The 14,468-nt window shown below is 35.1% G+C and overlaps 1 protein-coding gene across 8 annotated transcripts in view; it reads left to right on the top strand.

Moving 5' to 3' along the window:
• Nucleotides 1-14,468, top strand: part of CLOCK (clock circadian regulator) — a 142,350-nt gene that overhangs the window by 55,070 nt on the left and 72,812 nt on the right. For all 8 annotated transcript variants that reach the window (XM_061192321.1, XM_061192318.1, XM_061192315.1 and 5 more), the window contains one exon: nucleotides 9,632-9,723. The gene's annotated coding sequence lies outside the window, so the exon portion shown is untranslated. The remainder of the gene's footprint in view (nucleotides 1-9,631; nucleotides 9,724-14,468) is intronic.

The raw sequence follows: 14,468 nt of genomic DNA, 5'->3' as shown, positions 1-14,468 counted from the left end.
GTACCTCTGTTTAGTTTTTCACTAACATGAGTTTTACATGTTGATTAATTGAATCGTAATGTGAATGACAATGTGATTTCCTGCAAAGATCAGTTTTAGTTTAGTATATTAAGAAGTCATTTGTGTTGATAATATGCTGGACACTGATGGGCAGACCTTTGTGTACCCAGGGATCTTTATTTTCTACTTCACAGGAATGGTGACATGTTTAGTGTGGCCAGAGAATAAGGAGTATGTATACAGTGAAGGTGGAGTGGGAGATGAGGCTGGAGAGAGAGAATGAAGCTAGAAAGGAAAATTGGGGTGTTATAATGTGGCAGAGCAAGTGATCTTTAGAAGCCTTGGTTTCCTTCCACCTGTTCTTTAATATTTGTATTATTTGCACCTCTATTAGTAAATGCTGTAAATAAGTTGGAATTATAAGACGTTTTTATTATCAGCTTGACTTTAGCTGTATTATAGAGTTGTAAGCAAGTTGCATTTTGCCACAGAATGGCTCATGGAATGGCTTTCTATATGTTAAATATACAAAGGAATCAATGGCAAAAAGGAAGCCTAGAGTTTAGACAAACATGAAAAAGAACTAAGTGTTTCTGATAAGGAATAATGATTAACAACCTGACCAACAGAGACTGTTACTATCTCTGATGTCCCCTGACCACCTCAGATAAACTTGCCTTGCTCCTTCGTACCTTTTATGGGATGAGAAACTGTAAGGGCTCAGCAAAGATTAGGAGGCTAGGACAGGTTAAAAAAAAAAAAAAAGACATAGACATAAATAAATAAATTAGAGCTATATGGCCAGTTAGAAAAAAATGCTTGTGGTTTTTTGTTTTTTGTTTTTTTTGATGGGTTTGAATCAAGCAGATCACATGCTATCCTAGCCCTTGTGTGAGATTCAGAGAGATAAAGTGCTTGAAATTGAAAATATGCAGGGGGCGTGTGATTATTGCTAATGGTGAATTCTAGAGTAACTCCAGGGGAATGAGTGGGAGGTAAGCGCAGGATTGTTGGAGGAGAGGCGATCAAGGAATTGACTGGCCAAGATGTTGGGAGGATCATTTATGTAGATATCAAAATCAAAAACAACGACAAAAGAGGTATTGGAGAGAGACAGCCCTCAGAAAAAGAGGGCTTATTCTGGGGGTTTGTGAATGCTTACAACAAGCAAATGGAAATAACTGATATAGTGTGGGGGCATGAGATTCAAAGCTGGGGGGTTTAGGGAGGGAGAGAAAGAATAATTCAGAAATGACAATGAGGCCCTCACACCAGGGCCTTGACATATGAGACATGGGAGAGAAGAACAGCTGTCACTTGAAAGGCCTGGAGATAGAGTAGAACTCCTGGAGGAGAGCAAGAGATCTGTTGGTGCAGGAAACATGAAGCGAGTGTACAACAGCAATATTCAGGAAGTAGGATATTTTGCTAATGGTATACTGTGAGTTCCAGAGGACACAATGAAAGGATTTTGGAAATTGGGAAAGAAAGGGGAAAGGGGTCAATGTGGGGATATACAGAGTATATAGGGACAAGAGTCTAGGTGATGGGGGGTGACCTGAGAGTCTTGGGCCTCTCCTGGTGACTGATATAAAAGGAAAGTAGGGCATAATGGGATTAGTCCTGGTGGTTTCCTAGGTAGATTATTGTAAATATGGAGGGAGAGAGGGTTTGGGAAAGGCAGATTTATCAAGAGCAGCCAGAGATTTTAGACCTGTATTAAATTTCTGTTGTCATAGAACAACAAACTTAGAAACTACCACAAACTTAATGGCTTAAAACAGTACAAATTTATTATCTTACTGTTCTGCAGCTCAGAAGTTCCACAAGGGTCTCATTGGGCTAAAAGCAAGGTGTCAGTAGGGCTGCATTCCTTTCTGGAAGCTTCAGAGAAGAATGTTTCCTTGTGTTTTCAAGCTTCTAGAAGCTGCCCCTATTTCTTGGCTTGTGGCTCTCTTCTTTCACCATCAAAACCAGCAACACTGCATCCTTCTGACTTTTCTGTCTCACAGCTCTCTGACCACAGCCAGGAAAGGTCCTCTGCTTTTAAAGACTCATGTGATTACATTGGACCACCCAGATAATCCAGCATAAACTACTCATCTCAAAATCTTTAACCTTGATCGCATCTGCATAGTCCTTTTTTGAAACATATTCACAGGTTTCAGGGATTAGGGCGTGGCCCATTTAGTGGGGCCATTATTCTGCCTGCCACAGGGTCCCGTCTTTCTTCATGTGGATACTAGTGTGAGGCCTGGTGCAGGGTGGTATAGGTTCAGGGTTACGGTACCTGGTTCAGTGTGTAGTTCACATTGAGACTCAGCCTTGGGCTCTTCCTGCAGCTTCAGATCTTTTATGGGGCTCATTTGAGGCTGGGGACAGGCTCAGGCCTCAGTCTCATCTCAAAAAAGGGTTAAGGTGCTCATGTATTCTGTGGCCCAGATCAGTCCATCACATGAAGAGGGAGCTCAGATGTTATTTGAAGAAATACATTAGTTGAATAATTGCAGTAGTCTTGCGTGCCACTAAGAGAAATGTATTAATTTTTCAGTTTTTGTTTACTTAATGAGGCTTCAAAAATACCTCACGTCTAGACATCTGACAGTCTAGAATTTTGGTAGCATTTGATGTTTGTCTTGAGCCAGCACCTTCTTTGGTTCTAAGAGGTCTGGTTCATGAGACTTTGGTGTGGGGTGTATTTCTTGTTCTTACTGTCAATTTTAAATTTAAGTTGGTCTTAGAAACTGCTGTAGAGTCAAGAATGTTTTTCATCTAGCTAATATTTTATATAGAGGTGGACTAATGTTCCCATTCAGTATTGAATAAATGAGAACTACTGTTAAATTTCATCTTTACTCATACATTAAATAATTAATTTTAAAAGTATTTCAGTCTTTTTTTACAAGTTAAAATTGTTCTCTTAGAAATACTTATCTTTTTAGCTATAATACAAACAGTAATCTGCAGAAGCAAGTTTGAATTTTTCATAAACGGTGATAAATATAGTTAAGTATTGTTGGGTTTTGTATTATACCAGTTAAATTTCAACACTACTTTTAATTAATGTTAATAGATCCATCAATCCCAGAAAGATCTGTGATATCAGATTGAACTAACCTAAATTCCAAAGTAGGTCAGTGGGTCAATAGGTTATTAGGTTAGAAAAGGGTTTATTGTGGTTTCCATTTTTTAAGCCCAGGTTCTTGAGTTAAACCTTATTAATGAATAATTTAAAAATTATCAATAATTAGATGAAATTTAAAGTTTTTTAAGTTACATGAACAGTACATAGGAAAATAGTCTCTATTACTCATGTTTTTTAATAATAATGTGTTACTTTGTTACTCATGTTTTGTTTTCTGGAATGGATAACATGTATCTTATGTTTTTATGGTAGCCAGGGCTCTAGTATTGGACAATTAAAAGAAAACAAACATTAAAAAGTCAGCAGTTAAGTTTTTCTGATTATAAAATAATACATGCTCTTGGAAAAATTTTAGAAAGTGCTAAAGAAAAACTAAAAATGGAAAAAATCCATAAACAAATTACTCAGGAATAACAACAGTTGGTACTTAAACATATTTGGATTTATGTTTGATACATTTTAATGCCACTGTTAACTGCTGTTGGATGTTTAAATCTTCCAAGCTTTACTATTTTAAATAATAGTGCAATGAGTATAAAACTTTGGCTACATCTCTGATTATTTCCTTTTTTTTTTTCAAAATGAAATTACTAGGTCAAAAGACGTAAGTGCTTGAAGTTATTGACACTTCTCACCAAACTTTTTTTAAGAAAGGGAGTCCTAATTTACTCTCTTAAAGCATTGTTCAGTGTCTATTTCATATCTCCATCACCAAACTTATCAAACTGTTATTAAATGTAATAGACACTTTAGAGTCATTTTCTTTTCCACAGTGCAGTGTTGACATTGTCAACTTCTTAAAGCACTCTTTTCCTTTAATTTTAGTGACAAATAATCCTTCCTGGCTTTCTTCTATATCTTTGGTCCTTTTCCATCTAGTTGATACTATTACTAACACTAATCATACTTAAAATTTATTGAGCATTTGCTGTTTTCTATATACTGTCCAAATGTGTAACATAGTTAATCCTCAAAAGAACTCTATGTGGTAGGTACTACTATTATCTCCATTTAGAAATGAAAAAAATGATGCACAGAGATTTAGTGACTAGTCTCAGACTCACAGCTAATAAAGGGGCTGGTCCATAATTCACACCCAGGAAATGTTTCTAGAGCCATTTCTTTACATTGTTGCTCTGCGTCCTCCCCATTTTACTAGCTACTCTTCTGCCTGTCTGTAAAATATTAATTTTTCATCAGGTTTCAGTCTTAGCCTTTTTTTCCCTAATTTTATATGTTTTTCCTAGAGAAGCCCATCTAATCATTATCTTTAATTTACCTATTTACGTTGATGGCTCCCACTTTACATCTTCACCCAGTTCTTTCCTGAATGCCAAACCCACATTTCCAACTGCCTAGTGGACATTTTTCCTCTTGCATGTCCCATAGATATCTTAAACATAACATGTCTAAAACTGAATCCATCATTAAAAGTGTTTGTGAGGTATTTGTTACGTAGTGATTAAGAGCATAGTTCAGGCTAAACTGTCAGGGTTCCTATCTTAGCTTTACTGCTGATCTTGGCCAGCTTACCTGTTCTCTTTGTGTTTCAGTTTCCTCATCTGTAAAATGGAGATAATAATAGAGCCTACCTCATATGATTGTTGAGTCTTAAATGAGAGAAAACTTTGAAGAGTGCCCAATACGTAGTAAATGTTCAATAAATGTTAGCCACTGCTTTCAACATCTTTCCCTCCAACTACCCTCCAACTTACTCCTCCTGTGTTACCTATCAACCCACAGATGTGTCCAAGCCAAAATCTGAGTGATATTCTTGACTGCTTCCTGCCCCCAGCTTCTGTTAATCAGTCACCAGATTCTGTCTAGTCATCTCAGGATCTATTAAAATTCCTATATTTCTTTCTATAATCTCTGCTTCTATATTATTTTACCTGAACTATTATAATGCTCTACTTCTACTAGTCTCTCTAATTCTAGTCGAGCCTCCTTCCATTCCATTCTCTGTGTTGTAGCCAGTATGATGGTTCAAAAGAACAAATGTCTATTAATGTCACTTTCCTGCTTAAAACCTTTCAATGTCTTTGTTGAGGGGGCGGGGGTGTTGGGAGTTACCTTCATGTGACCTTTCACGATCTACTCACCTCACCATTATCATCTCTTACCACAACCTCTGTTACCCCCTGTCCTTAGGTTTTTGCCCTAATCATAGGAAACTACTTGTAGTATTCTAAAATCACAGTTCCTTCTCATGTCTTCAGACCTTTGCATATACTGTTCTTTTGGCATAGATCAAATTTCTCTATCTCTTTGCCTGGTGAACTGTTATTTTATTCTTCAGATCTCAGCTTACGTATATCAGTTCTCCAGGAGGCTTCTTTAACTTCTTTGTCACTCCCAGTGTGTTCAGAGAGCACTTTGTGGGTTCTCTGGGAAGTGCCTCAAATGTAGTGGCTGTGTCTATTTCACCATTTCCAAACTACAGTCAGCGTCGTATCAGACACTTACTTGTATTGGTACTCAGTAAATATTTGCTGAATGATAAATATATGAAGTAGAATTTTTAAGGAATCACTAATATTTAACTATAATATGTTTTTACTTAAGTTTCTTTGATTTCTAGCCAGGAATAATTTTTACATTTATTAGCCGTTTGTTTTTTTCATGGCTCCTCATTTAGTTATACTCTTTGTTGTTTGTTTGTTTTTAGCTGGGTTTTAACCTTTTTTCAGATAACTTTTAGAGACCCTTATATGGTAAAAATATTAACCTTTTGAAGTGCTGCAAATATTTAAGCCTTTTATTTTGGTTTTAAAGGGGGAGTTTCCATTTGTGTTTATTTGGTTAATAATTGGTATCCCTATATATTATATCCTTTAGTCTTCACAACAGTTGCCTTAGGTAAGAAATCTGAGGCTTAGGATAACTAAGTAAATTGTCCAAAGGTTTTCATCCATGCTTTTCTGACTGTAAACTCATGGTCTTAACTTCTATACTTACTCCTCCAGCATGCTGGATTTGTTAGGTGCTTTAACTCTGACGAATAACTCGATCCCAAAGTACTTAAAACCAAGTAGGACACTAGGATCTGCTTCTGAATTTTACTTCATGCACATTTTAGGAATTAAGTTATATTGCTCTGGTGTTTTTGACTCAGACCTCTTACTTTTATTTGAGTCCGTAATCTCCAGGGATTTTTTTGTTGTTGCCATCAAAAAAATCCCTTTTTGTACTCTTTTGTACTTTTTTTGCTATCAAAAATATCCCTCCTTCTTGCTGTCATATTACATATATAGCAAATTCTTGGTTTTTTAAAAAAATTCTAGAATGGACATTGGATGGGTCAGAAGCAAAGTATGAGGGTAAAGTTTTGCATTAACTTTGGTGTGGCAAGGTTGGGTTGGTCTTGGTTAATTCAGTTATTCACAATGATTATTGAGTTTTTAGTATTTGTCAAATATTCTGACAGGTCCTCATAATAGATGAATAAGTGAAGCTTCACTCCTGCTTTGAAGGAGCTCATGATTTAGAAGAATGTTAAAAATGAGAATGTTATAGTGATATCTCAGTTCTACAATGAGAAATAGTAAGAATACAGCAATTCCTGGTTTTCCTTGTTAGTGAAAGAACATTTCTATCCGAAACTGACAAGTTCCTGAAGTTCTTTCCACACCAGAAATTTTACCTTTTGATTAAATTTATTCCGAAGTGTTTTATCCTTTTGATGCTGTTATAGATGACATTGTTTTCTTAATTTCCTTTTCAGATTGTTTTGTTGTTAGTGTATACAGAAATGCAACTGATTTTTGTATATTTATTTTGTGTCCTGCTATTTGATGTTTATTAGCTCTAACAGTTTTTTTTTGCTAGACTCTTTAGGGCTTTCTACATATAAGATCATGTCATCTGTGAAGAGACATAATTTTACTTCAAACTTTCCAATTTTGATTTCTTTCACTTCTTGCTTAATTGTTCTAGATAGTACTATGTTGAATAGAAGTAGCGAGAGTGGCCATCCCTGCCTTGTTCCTCTAATCTTAGAGGAAAAAAGCTTTCAATTTTTCGCTGTTGAGCATGATGTTAGCTGTGGAGCTTTTCATATATGGCTTTTATTATCTTGAGAAAATTGCTATCTATCCCTTGTTTGTTTAGTGTTTTTACCATGAAAAGGTATTGAATTATGTCAAATGCTTTTTCTGCATTAATTGATACGATTGTGTGATTTTAATACTTTGTTCCTTAATGTGGTGTATCACATTAACTGATTTTTGTATGTGGAACCGTCCTTGTACCCCAAGGATAAATCCCATTTGGTCATGGTGTATGATCCTTTTAATATGCTATTAAATTTGGTTTGTTAATATTTTGTTCAGGATTTTTGCATCTATATTTATCAGGGATATTGTAGTTTTTACTTGTGGAGTCTGTCTGGCTTTGGTGTCAAGGTAATGTTGGCTTCACAAAATAAGCTTGGAGGTGTTTCTTTCCCTTCAATTTTTTGGAGGGGTTTGAGCAGGATTGGTGCTAATTAATTCTTCTTTACATGTTTGGTATATTTCTTCAGTGAATGTTTGGTCCTGGCTTTTCTTTGTTGGGAGGTTTTTGATTACTGATTCAATTTTCTTATTAGTTATAGGTATGCTAAGATTTTCTGTTTCTTCATGATTCAGTCTCGATAGGTTCTATATTTCTAGGAATTCATCTGTTTCCTCTAGATTATCCAGTTTGTTGGCATTTAATTGTTCATGGTAGTTTATTATGATCCTTTGTATTACTTGGTATCAGTTGTAATGTTTCCTCTTTTTGTTGTTCTTTGCTAAAAACACTTTTTTTCTGCTGTTTTATTTATGCTCTATTTTGTTTCTGCTTTAATCTTTATTATTTCCTTCCTTCTGCTAACTTTGGGCTTTTTCTAGTTCCTTGAGGTATAAAGTTAGGTTCTTTATATTTGACATCTTTCTTCTTTTTTAATGTAGTATTTACCACTATAAACTTCCCTCTTAATGATGCTTTTGCTGCATCCCATAAGTTTTGATGTTTTGTGCTTTTGTCTCAAAATATTTTCTAATTTCCATTTTGATTTCTTCTTTGACCCATTGATTGTTCAAGAATGTGTTTAATTTCTACATGTTTTGAATTTTCCAGTTTACCTTGTACTACTGATTTCTAGTTTTATTCCATTGTGGTCAGAAAAGATATTTGATAAAGCATTTCAATCTTCTTAAATTTGTTAAGACTTGTTTTGCTACCTGATGTGATCCATCCTGGTGAATGTTCCCTGTGCATTTAAGGAAAATGTGTATTCTGCTTCTGTTGGGTGGAATATTCTGTTAAGTCCATTGGTCTGTACTGTTGTTCAAGCCATCCGTTTTCTTATTGATCTTCTCTGTCTAGGGTTCTGTCCATTATTGAAACTGGGGTATTGAAATTTCCTACTGTTACTGTGTTGTTGTCTGTTCCTCAGTTCAGTTCTGTCAATCTTTGCTACAAATATTTGGGTGCTTTGATGTTGGGTGTATATATATCTATAATTGTTATATCTTCCAGATAAATTTGACCGTTTTATTATATAATGTCCTTTTTGTCTCTTGTGACAGTTTTTTACTTAAAGTCTATTTTGTCTGATGTAAGTATGGCCATTTGTGCTTTCTTGGTTACCATTTGCATGGAATCTCTTTTTCCAGTCTTTTAGTCTCTGTGTGTCCTTAAATCTAAAGTGAGTCTTGTAGATAGCATGTAGTTGGATCTTGTTTTTTTTATCCCTTTACCTACTTTGTCTTTTGACTGGCAACTTTAATTCATTTGCATTTAAAGTAATTACTGACAGGGAAGGACTTACTGTTATTTTGTTCATTGTTTTTGTCTGTCTTGTAGCTTTTTGTCACTTTTTTCCTGTCGTGTCTTTCTTTGTGTTTCATTGTTTTCTTTTAGTGACATGCTTTGATTCTTTTCTCATTTCCTTTTGTGTATCCTGTATAGATGTTTTCTTTGTGCTTACCATGGGTCTACATAAAACATCTTATAGATTTAACAATCTATTTTAAGCTGATAACAATTTAACTTCAGAAACTCTGCTCTTTTACTTCACTCCCCCCACCACACTTTATCTCTGTCACAAATTGCATCTTTTTATATTCATTATATATGAGTATTCATTAACACATATATGTGTGTATTCATTAACATTTTTATAGCTATACTTATTTTTATACTTTTGTCTTTTAACTTCTATAGTAGAATTAAAAGTGATTGTTGTAGTTTTTTTTATTTTTATTTTTAAGTTATTTTCTTTTAGAGACAATTTATAGAGTTTAGCATTTGTTATATATTGGTTTGGCCAAAAAGTTCATTTGGGTTTTTCCATAAGATATTACAGGAAAACCCAAACAAACATTTTGGCAAACCCAATATATTTTTGTGACAAAGTTATAAATTTTGTTATGTTTCAAAATTATTTTGAAACCTTTTTCATGATAAATGTCTATATAAGTTGAGTAAATCTAACACATTTTTTTCTTGTTTAAACAGAATTCTGAGACTGATGGTCAGCCATACAGAAGAATACATTGAACTTACAGTTTTCTGAAGAATCAGTTCAAAAGATTCCCAAAATACAAAAGGTAATGAAAGAGTTGTATCTTGGAATGTACTTTGAAATGACACTTGCCCAGGAAAATGGGAATTACAACCAACTTAAGAGAAAAGATTTGAAGATACTGACATTAAGAATTTCCTCAATGAGGACTTCCCCAGTGGCACAGTAATTAAGAATCCTCCTGCCAAGGCAGGGGACACGGGTTCGAGCCCTGCTCCAGGAAGATCCCACATGCCGTGGAGCAACTAAGCCCGTGTGCCACAACTACTGAGCCTGCGCTCTAGACCCCAAGAGCCACAACTACTGAGCCTGCGGGCCACAACTACTAAAGCCTGTGCGCCTAGAGCCCGTGCTCCACAACAAGAGAAGCCACTGCAATGAGAAGCCCACGCACTGCAACAAAGAGTAGCCTCCGCTTACCGCAACTAGAGAAAACGCGCGCACAGCAACGAAGACCCAACACAGCCAAAAACAAATAAATAAATTTATAAAAAAAAAAAAAAAGAATTTCCTCAGTGAAATTCCCCAACCTGATATCCTTACAATAAAGTTCACAGGATCCTATCCTTAAATATGAGCTGTAGCCAAAGATCACTAGACATTTTAGGAAAGCCTCTTTTGTGAGAGTGAAAGACCAAACCAAAATAGAAAATACCAAGTTAGGGGAAATGGAGACCAGGTAGGCAGGTAAAAATGGAAAGAAACACAAAACTATCATTTAATAGTTTGAGAAATAAGAGGAGATGCTAAATCCATGAACATGAGAGAGAAAAAAATAAGAAATGAAATCAGAAATGGAAAACTCAATGGAAGGGCTAAAAAATGATACTGATGTTGAAAGTTAAACAAAGAGAAAATGAGAGAGAAAAGATAAGAAAATTGGGGCAACTGTCCAGGATCTCCAATGTTAAAAAAAACAGGAGCTCTAGAAAGAGAATAGAGGGACTAGAGGGGAGAAATACAGAATAGTGAATGATTCAGCAAAACTCTCCAGAAATTAGAGGACACACATTTCCAGGTAGAAAGAGCCCATAGAGTGACCAATGCAGATATGAAAATTAGTCCAAAATAGGGCATATAACTGTTAAATTTTGTTAAACATAAAACTACATCTCTGATAGTTTAGTCCAAGATCTTTTCTCTATTTTTCCAGCCAGTTGATAGACATGCTATATTTAAGGGAGAGATAAAGGAAGAGCTTCCAGAATAAGAAAAATAATAGGTCACATATAAGGGATCAGTAATCAGAATGGCTTTGGACTTCTTGATCCCACACTGGAAACTAGAAGACAGTGGAGAAGGGTGTCTCCACTGAAGATAGAAGGGAAAAATGATTTCCCTTCATAATTCTGAGGGAAAAATGATTTCCAACTCAGTATTCAGAGTCTAGCTAGACTGTTGATTAAGGATAGACCAATGCCAGTTTTAGACTTGTGATGTCTCAAAAAAATTTATCTGCCATGTTTCCTTTCTTGGGCAGTTAATGTAGGAGGTACTCAACAAAAATAAAGAAGTAAACTAAAAAAATGAAGCCGTAGGATACAAGAAACAGGGAATGCAACTTACGTAGAGACCCAGGAAATCACCAGGATGATAGTGAAGAGTGATCCCAAGATTACAGCTGGTCACCAATGATAGTTATCCATTCCCAGTAGGGGTAGGTCAGAAGGTGCTAGGAGAAATAGCTGCAAGAAGATTAAATTGGTAGACTCTGTAATGTATTTGAAAATATTAAGAGTAGATTTAGACAAGGAAGAGTTTAGGGCTGAATTGTAGCTATGTATTTAGAAAACCAGGTAAATAACAAAACAAAACAATGATTAACTCTAGGGAAAGCTATTCCAAAAAAAAAATTGTAGTATACCATATGGCTTAACTGTGAATTGTATTTACAGAGTCATAATAGTGTTAACTCTGAATATAACCACCTAGCCAAAATCACGGTATTGGAAATTTGGGCAAGCGTGCGTGTATATGAGGTAAGGATGGGGGAGTCAAAGCTAAATTATTATTTTTTATAGTGGAATTCAGTAGATGATGGCTTAAAAAAAAAGACTCTTTAGAGAGCAAAAGCAGGCACTTTTAATAATTACATTGGGGACAGCTCAAATAAATTGGGAGTGTATAGGCATCCTACCTAAAACAGAAAGAATCAGGAAGTAATAAAGTAAAAGTTATTAGAGATAGGGAGTTAACTACCAACGGAAACAGTTAAAGAGATGAAAGTGGTTGAAAGTAGGAAATGGGGATCAGAAGACTTCTGATTTTTTAAAAAGTCTTGTAAAACTGGATACTTTAAACTCTGAACAAGTATACATTTCTGAAAATAAACACTTAAGTTTTAAAATGAGAGAGTGGAATGAATTAAAGATGTTGAAACACCAACTGTACACAACTCTGACAAGTGGTTTTTCTGTGAAAGGGAGCAGAAAAGGAGGGCCATCCCTGAAGGGGGTTGCTGGGTCGAGGAAGTTTTTGTCTGTGTTTTGTTTGTTTTTTTAAGGTAAAATACTAAGATGTTGATCAGAATATTCCAGTTATAGAGGGAGAAATTAGTGATGTAGAAATGGAAAGCTTTGAGAAGTGACACCAGGTGGGATTCAGAGGACAAGATACTGATACTGCATAATTTATTTTTAATGCAGAATGTGTTATATTGGATGTAAGAGTTCTTTTCCAAAGATGGACTGCCAAGCACTGAGATTTTCTGTTAATTATGTGTAATGTTGCATGCTGAATTTAAAACATACCTGCTTCCATATTTTGCAAAGTTTGAATTGCTTAGAAGGTTTGTTAGTTAATACCTGCCCATGTGAAAAATGTTTTAAAACTTGTTTTTAAAATGATGTTTATTAAAAAAGATGCCATCCTGCCCTCCACTGTGATAAAATAGTAATGTGGTGCTTACTCAGCTGGGAATTCATTTCATTGAATGACTTTGAGCTCAAGTTGCTTAAGTAAAGGAGCATTTGATTCCTAGCAGTAACTTGATCCTTTATCATTTCATTTGCTCCAATGACTGTAACTGATCCTTTTAAAGACAGATCATTTCATACCATAGTGGTCTGTTAATATCAATATTTAAGGAAAAAGACTTTTAATAATATTTAATCTGTATTAGACCATCTACTTGAAATTCCTTGCTATGAGTAGGGACATGGCATGTCTTCTAAAAATGACTCCTTAGAATCTATGGATGAGCAAGTGTGACTCTGCCTAGTCTTTTTTGTACTGAAAGTGTGAGTCCTAGGATAGACCCCACACAACACCTTTGGCTGCTCCCACATTACCACTTTGTTTTGTTAAAGTTAATTCGACACCATGTAAAGAAGTCAAGAGGAATCTCCTAACAGTTGCTTTAGAGTACTTAATTGGGCCTATTTCACTTCTTCGTTTATCTTTCCCTTAAATATAGCATGCCTATCAATTGGCTGGAAAAGTAGAGAAAAGATCTTGGACTGAACTATCAGAGATACAGTTTTATGTTGTTCAGTTAGCTGGACAACAAATAGTGTTTGGAAAAATATTGTTAACCAACAATAGTAAAATAGCTTAATAAAGCATCAGTCTATCTTCTAAAGCATTTTGGATTCACTTCCCTTATAGTCAACATGGCCTCACCTATATAGTATAAGTTCTTATTCTTGGGGTCTTTTTTTCCCTCTAGTTTGCCCTATTTCTACCTTCTGATAATTAAACAAGCATATACTTGCTGCCATATAAGGCTCAGATCTGGTCTTTTAACTTTAAACTGAAACTGTTCTTTTTTTAATTCACTCAAATTGGCTGTGTTACCTTTGCATTGTTCTTTTTGTTCTAGTGATAGAACCAACCTCTGTTATTACCATGATGCTAAATATGTCTGTTAGACCAGAGGGCTGTACTTAGGTGATCTTTAAAGTCTCTTCTAACTCTAAAATTCTATAATTTTCTGTTCCATCTGCTGATGTTGACCCAGACACTTAAAATCACTATTTTTTCCTGGAGTTAGTTCTTTTTATTTTTCCTGACTCCCCGACTCATTATCTTTTAAGAACTCTTAGCCCTTCACAGTTCTGCTTCTGCAGCCATAACCACATGGGCAACCCAGCATCATTTATCGAGAGTTATTCTCTCTTCCTCTCATGAATGTACATTTAAAAACAATGATAGAGTATTATAGAGTCTCATGTCCTTTAATATTCTCTCATTTAGTTAGAGTTACACAATAATTTATACTATTTTCTAAACTTTAATTAAAAAATAATTCTTATGCCTCAAAACTGTTAGGATATTTATTAGAGTTAAGGTGGTTATTCAATATTTAACTCATGACTATAAGATATAAGTATCTTATATGGGTAAAACCTGCTTTATACTTTAGCAAAACTGTATAGAATATAGAGAGATAAATTTTAGGCTTATGACTGAGTTTTAAAGCAGTAAATTTTAATCCCTTCAATGTGAGTATGAAACTTTATAATAAGGCACTTCTCTGCTTGACTTGCCTTCACCCCTTTACCACTCCTGTTGTCTCTCACTTTATGCTCTAGTAATTAGAACTTTCACTTGTAATATGCCTACATTTTTCTCTAAAGAGAAAACTTTCTCAAATATGACACTCTCTCATAAATGCCTGTGCCTTTGCAAATCGCTTTTCTTGTGGCTTAGAATCCCTTCAACTATTACCTCTTCCTGTCCTTTAGTCTGTTATTTCTCAAACTTAAATGGTCATACAAATCACATGAAGACCTTGTTAAAATGTAGATTTTGCTTCAGTGGGACTACAGT

The sequence above is a fragment of the Eubalaena glacialis genome, chromosome 5, assembly GCF_028564815.1.
Source record: "Eubalaena glacialis isolate mEubGla1 chromosome 5, mEubGla1.1.hap2.+ XY, whole genome shotgun sequence".
NCBI classification, from domain to species: domain Eukaryota; kingdom Metazoa; phylum Chordata; class Mammalia; order Artiodactyla; family Balaenidae; genus Eubalaena; species Eubalaena glacialis.
The sequence above is the reverse complement of the archived record's forward strand: the minus strand, read 5'-3'. Positions and strand labels throughout refer to the sequence as shown.